This window comes from Cupressus sempervirens, chromosome 1 (assembly GCF_028749045.1).
Source record: "Cupressus sempervirens isolate cs-2001-9-10 chromosome 1, ASM2874904v1, whole genome shotgun sequence".
Classification (NCBI taxonomy): Eukaryota; Viridiplantae; Streptophyta; class Pinopsida; order Cupressales; family Cupressaceae; genus Cupressus; species Cupressus sempervirens.
The window spans coordinates 407,517,908-407,523,457 of record NC_143118.1 but is presented as its reverse complement, the minus strand read 5'-3'; the positions used below and the strand labels follow the sequence as shown (position 1 = coordinate 407,523,457).

Below are 5,550 nucleotides of genomic sequence, written 5' to 3'. Positions count from 1 at the left end.
ATAGTCTCTTCAATATACTATTGTTGGGTATTTACATGATTGTTCAACATTTTATAAATTTGGAATTAATAAATATTCTTGAGCCCTTCGACTTATTTGTGTAGTTCTTTTAATATTCTTTTTATTATATCTAATTCAACAAAATATTATTATTAGATTAATAGGCTTCTCTCTCCGAAAGACTCTAGCTGGATTGTCCAAACAATCATGTTGTCTTATGTCATGAAATAGAAAATAGGTCGTAAAATGATCTCCCAAGAGGTCATTCTAGTAGTGGTAAAGAGGAAAGGGTTGACTTGGTAGTGTGTAACAGATTTTCTGAACGAGGTGACAATTGTGGACAAGTATTGATGCTAATCAAGATGGTGTGAGATCTTTGTCTTTCAATGTGTCTCTAATGTAGAGTCATGTTAGCCAGTTATTGTCTTTCAATGTGTCTCTAATGTAGAGTCATGTTAGCTAGTTATTGTCTTTCAATGTGTCTTTAACGTAGAGTCATGTTAGCCAGTTATTAAGCACAAATAATGCCCCACATAAAAATTTCCTGGAAGTGAGTGTGGCACCTATTGCATTCTCTAAAATATATGCACAATTTAAAATAGAATGATCGAGAACCCAATAGTATTGTACATTGGAAATTTTGTGAATTACTAGTGGAAAGAAAAGTGAAAAAAACAACATTGGTATAGATGCTTGGAAACTTCCTTGACTCTGCTTTAAGAATGATAGTTATTTTAGAGTTTGAAATTTGTATGAGCCCTCTCTATTTAGTATTATCACATAAAGCCTTGTAGATCTCTCCACTTATCCACTGTTAAAAAGGATAACTCCCAGCAATCCTTGTACAATCTATCAACTTATGGTTAGAATAATGGAATTATGTGATTGCAGAAGAAGAGTCCATCATTGCAGAATGTAATGTTAATAACCACACATTTTCTGCAACAGGTCGAGAGAAACAGAGCGCGGCAGGAAATTAGGGAGGCCAACGTCCTTGGCTTCCCCAAGTATTTGAGTATCCTTGACCAGAAATCTCGTACCCACTGCACCGCTCTGGCAGAGGTCTTTGTAAAACTTGTCGAACATGTCCCTTAAGCGGGCAGTGCAATGCTTCTGAGGATCCTCTGCAAACTGCTGAAACTCTCCCAAAATCACGACTTTCTTCAGCGACTCCTTTATCTCGTTCAGTAACTTCACGAATGCACAAATGCTGAGGGAGGGACCTGAGCTCCGACTCCCGTTTTCCCAGCATGTCGTCGATTTTGTTGCAGATTTGCGGCATCCCGTTGTTGATTATGGTGGTGGCCTGGATTTGCATCAGTTTCTGGGCCAGCACAGGGACTCCCACCATTTCCTGGTCGATCTTTATCGGGACCGTATGGGTCATTGGACCCCCTAACAGTTACTGGTTCTCTACCCTAAGCGTGCTCTAATTTAAATAATATTGAAATGGATGACCTCCCGCAAATTTCTACTATACAATTTATATTACATTTCTATATGTTAAAATTAAATTAAGATAATGCATGGCAAAAGAAAACTGCAAGTAAACTATCAGCTAAACATACAATACTCACTTCTAATGAGAATGAATCAGGATGTGCCTTCAATTTTATGAAACAATTACTCCAAAGGAGAAATCCTGTAGACTTATACGTGGTTCTCTGTGGAATAATACATAGATCAAGCCTTGGCAAGGTAGGGAAAGACAGAGAGGTTATGGAATAATACATTTCTATTTATTCTAGAATACTTTATTTACATTCTGCTGAAAGGCTAGACCCGCAAAACACCGGTACACGCAGATTGATCAGACGTTTTCGTATGTCAGAGTTCATACTTGAGGAAAAGACCCGCTTCCCGAAACCTATTTTCCACTTCAAAATCCATACGCCTGTTCATCTCTGGAGTGAAATGATTCTTCCAGTCACCCACTTCACCTTTGCGAAAATAGTATCGATTACTTATCTGAGCCGTGTTGAAATCGTGTTTGCCGTTTGTGTTAACGTCCAGACTCCAAAGTAGAAATAGATTGAAAGCTACATTGACTATCTATGAGAGAAATATCCTCCTCTGTCATAGAGGATTGCCCCAAGAAATTAGATATCTTTTTGACGTGGGACAAAGAATCTGCCTTCATATCTTCATAAGTCAAAAACAAAATGTTATTCTGATTTCTACTCACATTCCAAAAGCCCAAGACATGATCAACAAAAGGACCAAAGAAAGAGACACCGTTAACAAAGGAGTCGAAAAATACTTCCTTGGAGACTGGAGATGCAGGTTCACCATTGAAGATGGTCTGTTGTGCAGGCAGGAACTTCCAGTGGGAAACAAAAGTGTCCTTGGGATTGCGGGCAATATAAATCATTCGGCAGCCCAAAGACGTGATTGGAGGTGGAAGGGCAGAGTAAGGAAGATGGGTGCTGAGCAACCTTGGGGAGGGCATTTCTGAAACTGCAGCAGAGGCATTTGGTGATCCTCGTAAACTGTGGTGCTTTTCTATGTTGGGAATCAACTAGTCGGCATTTTTTCCCTTCAAAACCTCGCCTTTTCTTTTACTCATAATGCTGGCAACGATAGCTTTGAGCCAGGTTGTTCCCGTCTTCACTCCAGAGCATACATACACATCGTCCTCCCGTGCTTTGAACTCTGTCTGCATTTTCATCACTGCTCCCAGATTCAAAGGCTCGTAGAAGAAGCCATCATGTTCAACGAGTTCATCTCCATAGGGACGTTCTGGCCTTTCACCAGATGAAGTCAAGCCCGCAGACATATTGAAACACAGAGTAGAGAATGTATGAAGAGATGACTGGCAGGATAAAAATGCTAATAATAACAACCGGTAGCTATAATTCTCAATATAAAGCTAATCCTCGTTCTTGTATAAATATAAAAATACAATTGGTGAAGGTACTTTCAATAATGGACACTTATTTAATTTATAGTGGCAGACAACATACTTTTGATTCCCCTAGTGTGTTCTGTAAAAAATTCCCACTTCAACATGCGCACATCCATTATCTAATTATTAAACTCCAACTTGAAAGAAATGTTTAATGCATGAATCCCACTTTCGTAACTTAGTATTATAATATTAAGAATATTATTTTCGACTTTCATAAAACCAATGTGGCAGCTTGGCAGGTAAGCAGTTCCATTCATATTATTGATCCTTGTAGAAGACAACTTATGCCATAACTATTAGTTAAGTTAATATAAAATGAATCGAGACAATCAGTCGTTGGAATTTATTTATTTTTAATTGAAAACAATATAGTTTACAAATGAAAAAATCTAGCAACATGTGCAACAAAGCACATTTTTAAGAACATTTCAAGATAAAATGTCTACATTACTAAACAAGAGCTCTTTGAGAGCCAAAGTCCTTGCCTTTTGGAACCATAGTGTGGGTGGGTGTGTTTAGAAAAGAAATCGTCTTGTAATGATTATTATGTAAATCACCAAAATAACTATTGAAAGTGTTATATTGAATAGACAAATGTCAAAATTTTAAGGCCTTGGTATGTTAATAGAAGCACTTGATTGAATTTTTCTAAAATAATTTAATAGGACACTAAATCTGAAGAAAAGTTCAGTTATCTTAAATTTATACTGAAAATTAAGCCAATAAATAAGTAAACAAGCTTATGATCAAAGACTTTACGCGACATTGTCCACAAATTCTTAAGTTAAACAAAGAGAATCAAGTTAACAAACTTGAAGCCTTCAAATATCAATAGTACATTTTTTTTAAAGTAAGAAATTGAAAATAAAAAGTAATTTTTAAAAATTTATTTCAATGCTCTATTCTCTAAAAAAATATTAGAAAAAATCATAGTAGCGAGTAAGCTATTTTTCTTAAAAGGTTAGTTCACATTTTACTTTTCTTTAAAAAAAAAAATGACATGAGTGGAATCTACACCTATAGAATGTATAAAAATATTATAGTGGAAGGATAGAAAGAGTATTGTATATTAGCTGAAATTTAATGAGGAGTGCTAAATAGCAACAAATACATTTTTAAAAATTCATTCAATAATTAAATCGTTAATACTTAATTAAAATTATGAATATTTCATTAGAATTTTTACAAATCTTTGAGAAAAGTAAAGATAGTGTAATATAGGTATAAACAATTGTTATTATGAATACTATTGTCCAAGTGTAAGCAAAGAATAGTGAAATATAAATGTAAATTTTTTTAAACTGTATTGAATGATTTAGATTCTTTATTTTTTTAATGGAAAAAGTAGAAAAAAATCACAAGTAATTTTTTAAAAAATATTTTGTTCTCCTAAAAAAATTGATTTGTATTATGAAATTTTGGTCTTGTGCATTTTTATGCTTTTGAAAAATTACCTATTAATATATCATAATTCTATTGTTTTTCTAAGCTACAATAGTTTAGAGTTATGTTTAGAAATAAATCAAATCCCCAATTTAATTTAATCTATTTGGAAGACAATGCTTTACAAATTTCCCAAATAATGATTTGACACCATAAATAAACAAGGCATCAAATATTCTCCATAAGATGGTGTCAGAAATAAACTTGCATATGAAACTCGGTAATCTTTGTCTACGGTTTGAAAATTTTGGGCATTTTAGTAGTTTTGACCCTTCCTCCACCTCTGACTAATGATATTTTTAGCCCATTGCCAACTGGCCAACTCTTTTCTGATGACAACACCAATCCAGCCTTCTAGTTTGACAACATTACAGTTGGAGGGGTGATGGGAACATATGTCCTTGCCCACAATTGCAGAGGGTGACCAGTCCATCCTGTCGAATTTAAGGGTGGCATTAGTGATTGAAATGTCCAATTTGCCTATTTTCTCTATCATGCAAGGAGAACGGATACAATGTTCTTAGGGTGTAATTGATGGTGTTTTTGCTGAGATTTTTATTGATTTGAAGAGGCAAGCATATTTTTTGTGCACAGATTTTCTTTCAAGCTTGCTCAAAGTTTCACGATTTTTCCATTTAATAATGCCGAGACCAAAATTCATTAAGGGGTTGGTTCTGACATCACTTCATTTCCTAAGATGAGTGATGCTTGGGTGTTTTGTTATCTACTCAAGTTCTATGAAAAAAAAATTCTCTTGCCTCTACAAGAAGGGTTCCCTCCCTATCATCATCAATAATGTCATCTTTGTTTCTATACAACTCTCTCACTCTCTCCCACGTTACCTTCAAAAAGTTTTTTAGCATTTCTGCAAAGCATTATGTTCTTAAAACCCTATATCTATTCAAACAATTTTTATATTATGATGAGACAGTTGCTATGGATAATAACATCAAGGAGTCACTAGATATTAGGAATCTCAGAAGAAATAAATAAATGGGACATGCCCATTTTGTATCTTTAGGGTCAAAATCTGCCTACAATTAGAAAGAATGGTAGGTTGAGACATTTATCTGAATGCAATAACAATTTCTTCAGCCCTAGACAGATTGCAGACTTTTATAGCCAGAGGTAGGTCATCACAATAATAAGAAAGTTCAAAATTTATAGATAGTAAATTGTAGAAGACCAAACAAGAGGAC

At 34.7% G+C, this 5,550-nt stretch overlaps 1 pseudogene; it reads right to left on the bottom strand.

Annotated features, from left to right (window-relative positions):
* Positions 1-1,620: 1,620 nt before the first annotated feature.
* On the bottom strand, positions 1,621-2,819 carry LOC149578028 (cytosolic sulfotransferase 17-like; annotated as a pseudogene).
* Between the last annotated feature and the right edge of the window lie 2,731 nt (positions 2,820-5,550).